This window comes from Eptatretus burgeri, chromosome 14 (genome assembly GCF_056783735.1).
Source record: "Eptatretus burgeri isolate ZD-2024b chromosome 14, Ebu_testis_v1, whole genome shotgun sequence".
In the NCBI taxonomy this organism is placed as follows: domain Eukaryota; kingdom Metazoa; phylum Chordata; class Myxini; order Myxiniformes; family Myxinidae; genus Eptatretus; species Eptatretus burgeri.
Window position 1 is genome coordinate 52,027,995 of NC_140974.1, and position 13,255 is coordinate 52,041,249.

Consider the following 13,255-nt stretch of genomic DNA (forward strand, 5'->3'; position numbering starts at 1 on the left):
CTGGGTAAGAATAATGAAAATAGAGATTACATGATCATGCCATTTTTGAGCATGTCACACAGGAGAAGGATCTGGGGTGTTTGTAGATATGGGAGGTGGGGAGGGGGGGGGATAAGCAGACAGGACAGTACCAGGCAGCTATAGCTAAAGCAAATCAAGTTTTAGGTTGTATTCCTAGGGGATACATTTATCCATTAAAAAAACACACACACACACACACACACACACACACACACACACACACACACACACACACACACACACACACACACACACACACACACACACACACACACACACACACACACAAGCATTTAAAGGCCATTTTCCCCGCTAAAGTGGGGGTTAGCCTTGCGGGCCCCATGACAATCTTCTGCACTTTACCCTATTTTCTGGATGTCCCCTTCTTAATCCCCTTGCCCACATTTCCTCTTCCACCACATTTAGCCAAGTTTTTCTCGGTCTTCCCCGTCCTCTACTTCCGACGACACTCATTTCCAACACTCCTCTCACCCAGTCACTTTCATCCTTCCTCAACACATGACCCAACCATCTCAACCTGTTTCTCTTCACAACCTCCATCACAGACTCTATTCCCATCATCTTCTGCAAGTAATCATTTGTCTTCCTCTCTCTCAACGATACTCCACACATCCACCGAACCATTCGCATTTCCACCCTTTCCAGCCTTTGTTGCTGCTCCCTGTTCAGTACCCATGTCTCACTCCCATAAATCATCGTACTCCTCACACATGTAGCAGACACCTTTCCCTTCAGCTTCAACGACACTCCCCTCTTCGTCAGCACGCCACTCAGTTCCCGAAACTTCTTCCATGCACATCTCACTCTAGCAACCGTCGAAGAGTCTGATCCACCTTCTCCATTCAGCATGTCTCCGAGATAGCAAAATGTTTTCACCCCTTCCAGCTTCACACCATCTCCAAGATCCAACTCAACAATTCCTTCATCTGCTGCTCCCTCCATGCACACCTTACACTTGAATGTAGCTGCCACACTGGTTAATGACCCTCTCACCCCACTACATTTTCGATGAACCCATTCAGCACACATTGTACACTGAATGGAGTTCACTCCGACACCCTTCATTATCCATTAAATGAGGTAGTGTTTATATTGTATTGTCTAGAATATTGTGCACAGTTTTGGTTACCACATCTGAAGCCAGAGCTACCACACAGAGTACATGCAGCATAGGACTACTATATGTGTTCCAGACCTAGCTTGACTCAGCTATGAGGAATGGATGAAGAAGACTTGACTTTGTACATGGGAAAGGAGGTGATGTGATAAAAGATGTGTACAAGATAGATAGGTGCAGTGGAGTTTTTTTTTTATTTTTTTTATTTTTTTATTTTAGCAGAACGCACCAGGGGCCATTGCTTGAGGGTAAAGACAATGAGAGGACAGTTTTTAGGTTGGGCTTTTTTCACTGGGGAGTGGTTAATGCATAGAATGGTCTCCCCAGAAAGATAGTGACAGTGGAGGGGATTGATAAGTTAGAATTGGATAGGGACTTGGATGCATCGGAGATAGAGGAGTATGGGGATATTTTCAGGACTTGTAAGTAGCTTGTGTGTGGATGGGTGATGATATTGGTGGTGGTGCAACACAGGCATGATGGGCTGAACGGCCTCCTCCTGCAAACATTTTTTGTGTGCACTGTATATCCTTCATCAAATGATGGGGTTCTGTGAAGAGTAACACAAATTAGACAAACCAGTTGATGACATTGAAGAACCCAAAGAATGAGAATGTTTCCAAAATCACATTGACAAGTGAAAGTCAAAAGATTCAATGAAGCAAAATAAAGAGCCAGGAGCAGGGAAAGAAAGGGGGGAGTGGAGCAGGGGCAGGGAACCTTCAGCAAATGGAAATTTTAATTTGTTCTCAGAGTATATCAGAAACAGATCTAGAACGACACTCGGTAGAGCGCATACCTCCGCCATGCTGACTAGTTTACATTTTGTAACCCACTGATCTGAATCCGGACCTTTACCAAAATCTAAAAGGCTTGTTCTTGTCACCTAACCAACTCATCCACATAGTATTGTTATAACTAGTCTACAATTTTTTGAGATAGTGTGCTATACATAGTTTTTGGCACTATCTCGAAATGGTGAAGAATCACTTGAAACATTCTAGTATCCAGATCTTCACCAAAATCTAACCAATTCTTCCTTGTCACACACCCAAGCTGTCCACCAAGTTTCGTCTGAACCAGTCCACAACTTTTTGAGATATTCTGCAACTAACAGATCACGGGGTGAAAACATAGCCTCTGTCCACCTTTAGTGACATCTGGAAGAATTACCCCAAAGTACAGAAATATTTCTTAATTTCAAGAAAGTGGACAACAAATTAAATTTTTTTAAACATTGACCACCCTGAGTGGTTAAATTCTGACCCCAGTCGAGGCATCCCAAATATATGATGTGCTGCTTCCTTGCTTTCCACTTAGCATTTAAAAGGAAAGAGCATGAATACTTCAGTCTTTCGAATGCAGCACAAGGCTGTGGGGTAGCATGTGGAAAATTTGGAATTTGTTCAGGGTGCTGGTGATAACTCACCTACTCTTTGCGATTAAGGACACCATGGGATATTTAACATCCTCCAAATAATACTGGCAGACGGGACGCCCAGTTTAACGCCCATCCAAGGGATTACACACACACACACACACACACACACACACACACACACACACACACACACACACACACACACACACACACACACACACACACACACACACACACACACACACACACACACACACACACACACACACACACACACACACACACACACACACACACACACACACACACACACACACACACACACACACACACACACGCGCGCGCACGCACACGAATCACGCTGCTTGTGAAACACCGGGATGACAGTTTATAGCTGGGTTGGGATTCAAACACGTTAAACAGCTTGGAGGTGAATGTGTGTCCTGGGAGGTCATCATGACAGCTCTGGAGCACAGATAAAGCCCAAGGGTTTGGCATTCCCTAAAAAGGGGGTTGTGTTGGGGGGGGGGGCAAAAAAACAATATATTGAAAATAAGGTAGCAACACTTGAGAAGTAAACTCAAACGGAAAAAAGATGGAAATAATAAATAATTAATTTTCTATACCTGGGTCGAGATGGCTGATGAGAGAACAGTCACATAACAGAGAAACAAGAAAAAGAGCATTAATGAGACATCATTAGAATTGCCACTTTATAACTGCTGGCAGTGATGACCGGGTACCAAGACATCCCACTTTGATGCACCCTGCTTTGATCGGACACCTGACCCTGACCCTGACCCATGACGTTTTGTTATTATTAAATTGAATTTAGAATGGGATTAAAATATATTCAATTCAAATCAAATGGAAGACCAAATCGGTACAGCCCTGTAATGAAGTCATCAGAAGGAACCCAAACAAGCAAAAAGCAAATATGAAGTGATCAGGAGGAACCTGGATAGGATTCACATTTAAGCTGCTACTCCTCTACCCTCAAGTACAGCTGAACTTTACTCAAAGAAAATTAAATAAATCTGGCTGCGAGACCATGTATCCGATCAAGTTGAAATTTAAAACGTTTATTCCCCATCATAACTCGATTATAAATGTGAAGTTTCACGTTGATTGATTAAGCGGTTCCAGAGAAAACATTATTTAACATTTTCTTCAATCCAATATGGCTGCCAAACCATGTGACCTATCAATTATTCCTCAATAAAATTATACACCCATGGCTTGGGGAACTTTGTGTGAAGTTTCCCCTCAATCTGCCCAGCCTTTCTGGAGAATAAGATTTTTTTTTATAGGTTTTAGGGTAAATCCAATATGGCTGCTAAATCATGTGACCTATGACATCATATGTGTGAACCTTTTGTTCCTCATGCATAGGCAATCACGTGCAAAGTTTCACCTCGATCTGTTCAGCCACTTCAGAAAAGAAGATTTTTGAAGATTTTTTTCACAATATGGCTGCTGAATCACGTGACCGATGATGTCATAAAAAATTTTATCTGGACCATTTTATCCCTAGATGACCCTCAAATATTTTCATACTAATCAGATGTAGCATTCAACATATGCAATTATGACATTATAATGAAGGCACCTGTGACATAAAAAAAAATCACACATTCCTCATGAGGAGTACTTGCTATGTGCCAAGTTTCAATTTTTTCCTTGGTGCGGTGTCAGAGATGGAGATCCAAAGTTTTTTCCAACATGGCTGCCACACCACGTGACCTTTGACATCAATTATGATTAAAATATTCTACATGAGTCGTCGCACCTATGGTGAAAATTTCGTCTCAATCCGACAAGTGGTTGCGGAGAAAAACACGAAAGTTCTGTGCGGACAAAGACAGACAGACAGACAACCGGACAAACAAACTGACCCAAACACAATACCTTCCCCTTCAGCGAAGGTAATAAGAAGATTCAAATAAAGATGTTTTTCGAATGGTAAATACAGTTTCCATATTGAAGAGTCGGCAAATAGAATAGCCTCAAGGTATGCACACTAACCTCTAAGCTATCTAGTCTGGGTTAGAATCCGGACTCAGCAATAAACTGTCATGTCGGTGTTTCACAGGCAGGGTAATTCATCATCGTGTGTGCTGTTTTTTGGATGGACATTTAACTGGACGGCCCATCTGCCGGCATTAGTTGGTGGATGTAAAAGATCACACAGTGTCCTTCTTGTGGTTTGGTGAGCTAAGTCAAACATCAGGCCTGGCCAGCTGGTTCTTGAAACACTTGGGCCAAATACTTTCCTCAGCTGACCCCATGAGGAGGTGGGAATATGGCCGTTCAAGGAAGAAGTGCTCAGCAAACTCGAGAGAGAGAGAGAGAGAGAGAGAAGGGTGTTAGGAATAATTTAAAAACGCTTAATGGAGAAATGATATAATAAGGGGAAAGACTGGAGTAAGAGATATAACGGAAAATAAGAAATGGCTGAAATGTCAACGGCTGGGAAGGCAATGTGATATAATAATGGAATGGACATGTCATGTAATGATAGAAGTGATATAAAGGATTGATATATTGGTTATGCAATGTGGAGAGAAGCCATCTGATGGATAATAAGAACAGAATGGACACTTCGAGATGGAAAACGAAACGAAGGCCAAGGAAGAAATGGAGAGAAGAGAGATGCCAGACAACCTCCTAGACTGTCCCAAACAATAGACCCAAGACAAGAAAAGTGTGGAACAATCACACTGAAGCTTTCATTCTGCTGTGGAAGAAAAGCTGTGAGATGATGATGATGATGAAAAAATAATCTGGTCTTGCAATGCATCCCACTGAAGATCGAGCATGACCGTCTCCATGATGGTGATGATCTTTGATGAACTGCAGGCAAGGTGTTGAAGGGCAGAGATGATTGTGGGTTTGGTAACTCGAGGCCAGGCAGCAGAGGGTGAGCAGGTGATTTCATTGTGACATAATCGTCAAGGATGATTTTAGGTGAGGGGGTGACCCAGTCAGCCTGACTCGTGTTGACAGGGTGCAGGATTTTATGACATTTCCTGACATAGCCAGCTCTTCACTCGTGGGTAGAGCTCCTTATAGTCATACAGCGCCTTTAAGAAGCCCTGGGCATATTCATCACCTTTACCTTCCATAATGACCAAGCACTTCCGAATTCTCGCAGATGTGCTACCGTGACAGACTTCCTGGTACTCCAGCCTCGAAAGTAGTTCCTTGGCCACGAGACTGTCGAACAGAGTCTCTGGATCATGTAGTACAGCATCCACGATATTCACTCGATTCTTCTTAAGGTACTGCACCGCCATGTTGCTGCTGTAACGAACAATTGCTCAGTGTTAGGGTCATGGCAAAACGATACCTGTACCGTAATATATATATATATATATATATATATATATATATATATATATATATATATATATACATACATACATACATACATACATACATACATACATACATACATACATACATACATACATACATACATACATACATCTTCTTCCGGCTGCTCCCGTTAGGGGTCGCCACAGCGGATCATCTGTTATGACCCACATAATGATTTGGCACAGGTTTTACGCCGGATGCCCTTCCTGACGTAACCCTGGTCGCCTCTTACGGCACAGGGATAGGGTACACCTATTTTAACCGGAGCATACATCGGGCCCAGTACACGGGTACTCACTTCGCCGACCTCGGAAGGATGACAGGCTGAGTCAACCTCCTGGTGTGTATTAATTCAAGCAGCCAACAGGGCTTGAACTCAGGACCTTTTGGATCCCAAGCCGCTACCCTAACCACTACGCCAACACCAGGCTATAAAATACATACATACATACATACATACATGTGTCACACTGTTAGTCTCAGCCCGAAGGGAATGCGAGACTATTGCAATGCCCCTGTGTGTATCTACGTCCATATGTTTTTGCTTTAAAAATGTTTTCTCTGCAACCGCTTGTCCGATCGATGCAAAAACTTTAAACATTGGAGGGACTCCCCATGGAGAATATTTTATTACCAACTCTGACGTCATAAGACACCGTATGGCAGCCATATTGGATTAAAGGGGGAAAAAATTGGACATGATTTTCTCCGAAACCGCTCAACGAAAAAAATTGAAACTTGGAATATGCCATCAACTCCCCATGGGATATATCAAGTGCTAACGATGACGTCATCAGTGAAGTATTCCAGCCCTAATTGGATGAATTGAAATCCTTATCCGAAAAATCTGAAACTTCATATAGTATCTGATATTTGACCCGATGTGAGTGAAGAATTAAATTTATGACGTCATAACCCATGCCAAGAAACTATGTGACTTAATAGTGTGCATTGATGATACGGCTATATGGGCTATAATAGCAGTGTGTTCAAGTAATGGTATTTTTGTTTAGAATGAACGTGAGACAAGAATATGTGAGTGCTGTTGTAGTGATTGGAGCATGCAAAGTGTGCAATCAACAAAAAATAATTAAGGGACATGTAATTATAGAGTTGGATTGGCAGGATGATCTCGAGGAACGAACACTCGCCTCTAAGTTCTCTAGCCTGGGTTCGAATCCCAACCCGGTGCTAAACTGTCATCCCGGTGTTTCACTGGTAGTGCGATTCATCAACGCACGTGCCGACCCTCGGATGGACGTTAATCTGGCGTCTCGTCAGCTGACGTTAGTTTGTGGACGTTAAAGATCCCACGGTGTCTTTCGTGAAGAGTAGGTGAGCTATCGCCGACGCTCTGAACAACTTACAAATTCCTGCACGAACTCGCATCACATCAGGGTACAGGAGGGTAGTGTAGTCAGTCCTGTGTCACATCATCCCGGTCGACACATCTGGGTTGTATTCCAACTTAACGACTGCAGTGCACAAATGCCAACTACTGCTGGGAAGTGCAACTATCGGAGATGCCTATTCCCGGTAGTTGTGCGGTTGTTCCTCCCAACGCCAAATCTTGCACGGCCTTCTCTGCCACCCAGATCCATCAGGGTGTCGATGTACCCGCAGCGAAAGCCTCTTTGTTGCATCGTATCGACTTCGGTATTACATAAGATGTTTGTCGATGTAATTTACATCGACAAACATCTTATGAGATTTGTCACATGAAACGCTGTGCGGTTCAGATGGGAACACCAAATAGCCAAGAAATCGAAACCTCTTCAGGTGGTTAATGTTACAGTTAATGAAGTAGAACAAGAGTTTGACATTCATTCAATCGACGTGAACGATTAAAATGGCAAAAAAATAAAGACAAGATGGCAATTCGAGCTAAAAGGTCATGGACACACCTGTAAGACACCTGTCAATTGTCCTGTGCTCGGCGTCCCGGGCGATGCACCGTGCACAGTGTACTCACTATACAGTGTACAAGGAAGAAACTTTCCGGAGTTTCTGAAACTCAAAACTTCCTCTCGGTAGGACAATTGGCAGGTATAAATAGGAGGAAATGACCTTTGAACTCGAGACGCCGAATTGCTGCCTAATATTTACGAGTTCGTGTTGAGTTTTTCTATTGTAATCACTCACGTAGAATTATGATTGTCAAACTTTTATTTGACTTAACTGCACTTCCTGCACTCCACGCACACTACTTCCTCGTTTTACCTTTTGACAGGTGGGTAGGTCCTATAGATGACATCACCACTCTATCAAAGACATTATTTCAGTCATTTAACAGCTGGGTATAAGCCGCGAACATCGTCACGACCCCGGTCTCCAAGACCATTTGCTTCATTAAACCTTCCCCAATGCTCCTTTAGCTTGGGGGAAGGCTTCTTGCTGTTGTAGGGTTTGTTTCTACAATTGGTGTCCCTAATTTTTAATAGTACTCCTAGGAGTACTAAACCACCATGTAGAAATGTTTTTTTTTTTCTTCGTTCACTCTCAACACTCCATTAGAACGATCAGAATGAAATTGCCCTCGAGATCGCTGAGAGCAAGGTGCATTTATGCTTAATTTACATCATACCCTTCCAGGTTAAAGGTCAATTGGTCTTCCACACCGAGGAGTACGAAACCACCATTTAGGTTTTTCTCCCTTTTTTCTGCCAATGGCCGAACGAAGTTGCATCTCAGAGCCGGCTGAGTCTGTCAGAATAAAAATTTGCATCAATAATGGGAATAAAAACGATGCGTGGTTGACAATATTTTGTCCTTGACCTAATTTTAAGGTCATGACCCAATTATAGCCATTTTAACATTTTTCACTATCACTCAACTAATGCTTGATCAGAACTAAATTGCTCTCCCAAGATAGCTGAAAGCAAGGTGCATTTACACTTCAATTTACACCATATCCCTCCAGGTTAAAGGTCAATTGGTCTTGCATCCCTTCAGAGTACTAAACCACCATTTAGGTTTTTCTCCCATTTTTTTTCTGCCTATGGCCGAAGCTGCATCTCGGAGCTGGCTGGAACTGTTGGAGTGAAATTTTGCATCAATAATGGGAATAAAAACGATGTGGGATTGACAATTTTTGTCTTTGACCTAATTTTAATGTCATGACCCAATAGTACATTTCAACATATCGGCTATTTCAGCCACAGCCATAACTCAACAAGCTTGATCAGAATGAAATTGCCCGACCAAGATAGCTGAGAGCAAGGTGCATTTACACTTAAATTTACACCATACCCCTCTGGGTTTAAGGAGTGTATCAGAACTCTCTATGTAGGGATGGCGCAGGAAAAAACATGTCGGCACCACCTGCTATATACAAAACTAAAGTTGGAGTATCTTTTCCGTAAAGTCGCTGAGACTACATCTAATAATCATCCTCAGACGACGTATCTCCGAGCTGCCTCTCTTAATGGCAATGACTGGTGCTACTTGGTGCAGCATCCTATGCTATCGCTTGTTCGTTTGTACAATTCATTCTACAGTTAAATACACGACATGGCCAAAAGTATGCAGACACCCCTTCTATGGATTCGACTATTTCAGCCACACCTATTGCTGACAGGTGTATAAATCAAGCACACAGCCATGCAATCTCCACAGACAAACACTGGCATTGGAATGGACCGTGCTGAAGAGCTCAGTGACTTTCAACGTGGTACCGTCATAGGATACCACCTTTCCAACAAATCAGTTCATCAAATTTCTGCCTTGCTAGAGCTGCCCCGGTCAACTGTAAGTGCTGTTATTGTGAAGTGGAAACGTCTCGGTGCAACGACATCTCAGCCGCGAAGTGGTAGGTCAAACAAGCTTACTGAATGGGACCGCCGAGTGCTGAAACGCGTAGCGCAGAAAAATCGTCTGTCGTCCATTGCAACACTCACTTCAGAGTTCCAAACTCCCTCTGTAAGCAACGTCAGCACAATGACTGTTCGTCGAGAGCTTCATGAAATGGGTTTCCATGGCCGAGCAGCTGCACACAAGATCACCATGTGCAATGCCAAGCGTCGGCTGGAGTGGTGTAAAGCTCACCGCCATTGGACTCCGGAGCACTGGAAACACGTTATCTGGAGTGATGAATCATGCTTCACCATCTAGCAGCCCGACAGATGGATGTGGGTTTGGCGGATGCCAGATGAACGTTACCTGCCTGAATGCATAGCACCAACTGTAAAGTTTGGTGGAGGAGGAATAATGGTCTGGGGCTGTTTTTCATGGTTCGGGCTAGGCCCCTCGGTTCCAGTGAAGGGAAATCTTAACACTACAGAATACAATGACAATCTAGATGATTCTGTGCTTCCAACTTTGTGGCAACAGTTTGGGGAAGGCCCTTTCCTGTTTCAGCATGACAATACCCTCGTGCACAAAGCGAGGTCCATACAGAAATGATTTGTCGAGATCGGGGTGGAAGAACTTGACTGGCCTGCACAGAGCCCTGACCTGAACCCCATCGACCACCTTTGGGATGAATTGGAATGCCGACTGCGAGTCTGACCTAATTGCCCAACATCACTCATGCTCTTGTGGCTGAATGGAAGCAAATCCCCACAGCAATGTTCCAACATCAAATGGAAAGCCTTCCCAGAAGAGTGGAGGCTGTTATAGCTAAGCAGCAAAGGGGAGACCAACTCCATATTAGTACCCATGATTTTGGAATGATATGTTGGATGAGCAGGTCTCCACATACTTTTGGCAATGTAGTGTATTTACAGATATTCTGAAATAGGAAGGCAACAGAGGGGCGGGTGGGACTATGACTGCCAATCAGCCTGATGAGGGTGGGGGCACTAGACATTTGCCCAAGGGCCAATCAGACCTATATGCGGTGGTTAATGGTGGAATATTATCAGGGATTTGTGTCCATAAAGTAAATATTATGAAAACATGTACTGGAAAGAATGTGTATGTCTATCTCTAAAGTACGTACTAATAATACACATGCATGAACTATCAGGGATGCCTCTTCATGATGGTTGTACCCCCCCAAACGGAAGTCGGGGGACCAAATCTTCTCCCCTGCTCGGATTCATCAGGGAAGCAGGGTCACCATCATAGCACCAATCTGTCCCCGTGAACCAGCCCATTCCCTCCAACCACCCCTCTTCATCCCCCCTGCTGCCCCCTCCACCACAACATCTTTGATGTGAGGAATCTCTGGTTCACTCTCAGGATGTTGATCAACTGTTTCTGTGCTGCTGCACTGTTCATGCAAGGCATACACAGGGAAAATCGACAGCAACAACACACACGTAGAGTATTTCTATAAAGTACTTACTATTTAGAATGTTAGATCATCCATAAAGTATGTGCAGTATCAATACAATGAGAGCACATCTAAAAGGATTGCACAACATTTATAAATTAGTAGTACTACATAGTGAACTAGAAGGGCACTCGCTAAAGCACATACCTCTTCCAAGCAATGCCTGATCTTGTAGAACATATCAGGCCCAATCAATATTTTGAAATATCATGCTATATATCGTGTTTGGCCCTATCTCTCGATGGTGAAGAATAAAAAAAAATTCTCGTCTCCAGATTAGGATCTTCACCAAAATTGAATCAATTCGTCATTGTCACACATCCAACCTGTCCACCAAGTTTTGGCCAAATCCATAAACAACGTTTTGCGATATCCTGCTCACAGACAAACAGACAGTGGGGCAGATAGACAGGGGTAAAAACATAACCTCCATCCACCTTTGGTTACAATACAGACAAGTCACCTTCAGTGACCTGCACACAAAGAAAGAAGGATGTTGTGCTAAGCACGATGCTTATGAAATCGATAAAACAAATTTGACCTTTAAAATGATTGTTGGTTGAATTCAATGACCAAATATGCAAATCCTCTTCAAATTTCAAGTTCATCGGATGAAAATTGCGGATTTTAGAAATCTCACCTACGCCATTGACCTTTGGCCTATGTTGACCTTTTGGCCAATGTTGAACTCAAAAATAATTGGTGGTTGAATTCAATAAACAAATATGAAACTCCTCTTCAAATTTCTAATCAATCGGATAAAAATTTAGGATTTTATAAATTCCACAAATCTGTTGACCTTTGGCCTATGTTGACCTTTTGACCTCAAAAACAATAGGCTTCGTGCTTATGATGAACTCTGCCATGTGTTGAAATTCCATGAAGATTGGTTTAAAATTGTGACCTGTAAGCAATTGACATACAAACAGATAGATAGACAGATGGACAGACAGACTAACTTACAAGACCAACCAATATACTTGAAAAATCTTTGATTTTCACAAGTAACAAACAGAGAGACAGGGATGAAAACATAACCTCCTACCTTCAGTGGCGAAGGTAATAAAGGCTCTCTTGTCACATACTCTTGGTAAAACACTTTAGAACCAGAAATTCCTGTTACATCAATTTAATCACTTAATTAGCTTCAGCAAAGATTGTACTCCACTTCAAATTCCCCTTCTGCACCCACAACTTTCCACCTGAAAGTGGGGGAGGGACTGCTCATGTTTAATGCAAGACAAATCAGCCACTTATGTCTTGCATGGTGAAGCTGCATAATACGCAAAGAACAACAGTGTGTCTGCCACTCTGATTATTGTTCCTGCTAATGCAAACCAAGAAAACAGAAGGCACATGCGACCGGCGGAGAAATTAACTTACGATTGGAGATCGGGGTCATGTTCCACACGTTAATTTCTCCGATTTAAAATCAAGGATGGCTTCGCCGTTGAAGTCATGGGAACTCACTCCTATGGAGAAGGGGCCCAATTGCATGAACATGAGTAGGGTGAATACACTGATTCTGGCTCACTTTTCCCCATGTAAGTGAATAGGGGATTTTCAGCGATTCATATTTTTTCCCTAAAAAGTGAACCCCTTTTTATCCCAAGGCATATTTATTTGTCTCCCCTTTTAACCTAGGGACACTCTTTTCAAATAACCAATGCAATAAGATAAAGATTTGCTTAAGTAGTAAAGTGGTAATGTGATTTGTTGAAGGTGATTCTGAAGAAATGTCTGAAACATGTAAGCCTTGGGACACTCTTTTTCAAATAACCAATGCATATTGTTTAGCTCACTCATAGAACCTAGAAAGATTTCTTCATTCTCAAATTCCTTCAAGAGTTAAATTTTCTTTGCACAATAATCTCCATCTAAAATATTTAAAAATAAAACATTTGAATCTTTATATTTTTGAAGATACCCCTTTTGTGCCATTACGAAATGATAAACTTCTCTTAATGCTCTTGTTTGACCACCTCCTGAGCCACATATCATTTTGAGATTATAGTAAATTGTTTTTTCATTGTTCAATTGATAACCATCAAAGTTTTCAGTC

At 42.5% G+C, this 13,255-nt stretch overlaps 1 long non-coding RNA gene across 1 annotated transcript in view; it reads right to left on the reverse strand.

The window, feature by feature from the left end:
- The window catches only part of LOC147013199 (uncharacterized), a 10,058-nt gene extending 1,940 nt beyond the window's left edge, over positions 1-8,118 (reverse strand). Inside the window, exons 1-3 of the long non-coding RNA XR_015051423.1 lie at positions 7,823-8,118; positions 2,892-5,843; positions 1-1,709 (exon numbers count right to left, since the gene is read on the reverse strand). The exon at positions 1-1,709 is cut by the window's left edge and continues 1,940 nt beyond it. This is a non-coding gene — a long non-coding RNA (uncharacterized LOC147013199). The remainder of the gene's footprint in view (positions 1,710-2,891; positions 5,844-7,822) is intronic.
- Between the last annotated feature and the right edge of the window lie 5,137 nt (positions 8,119-13,255).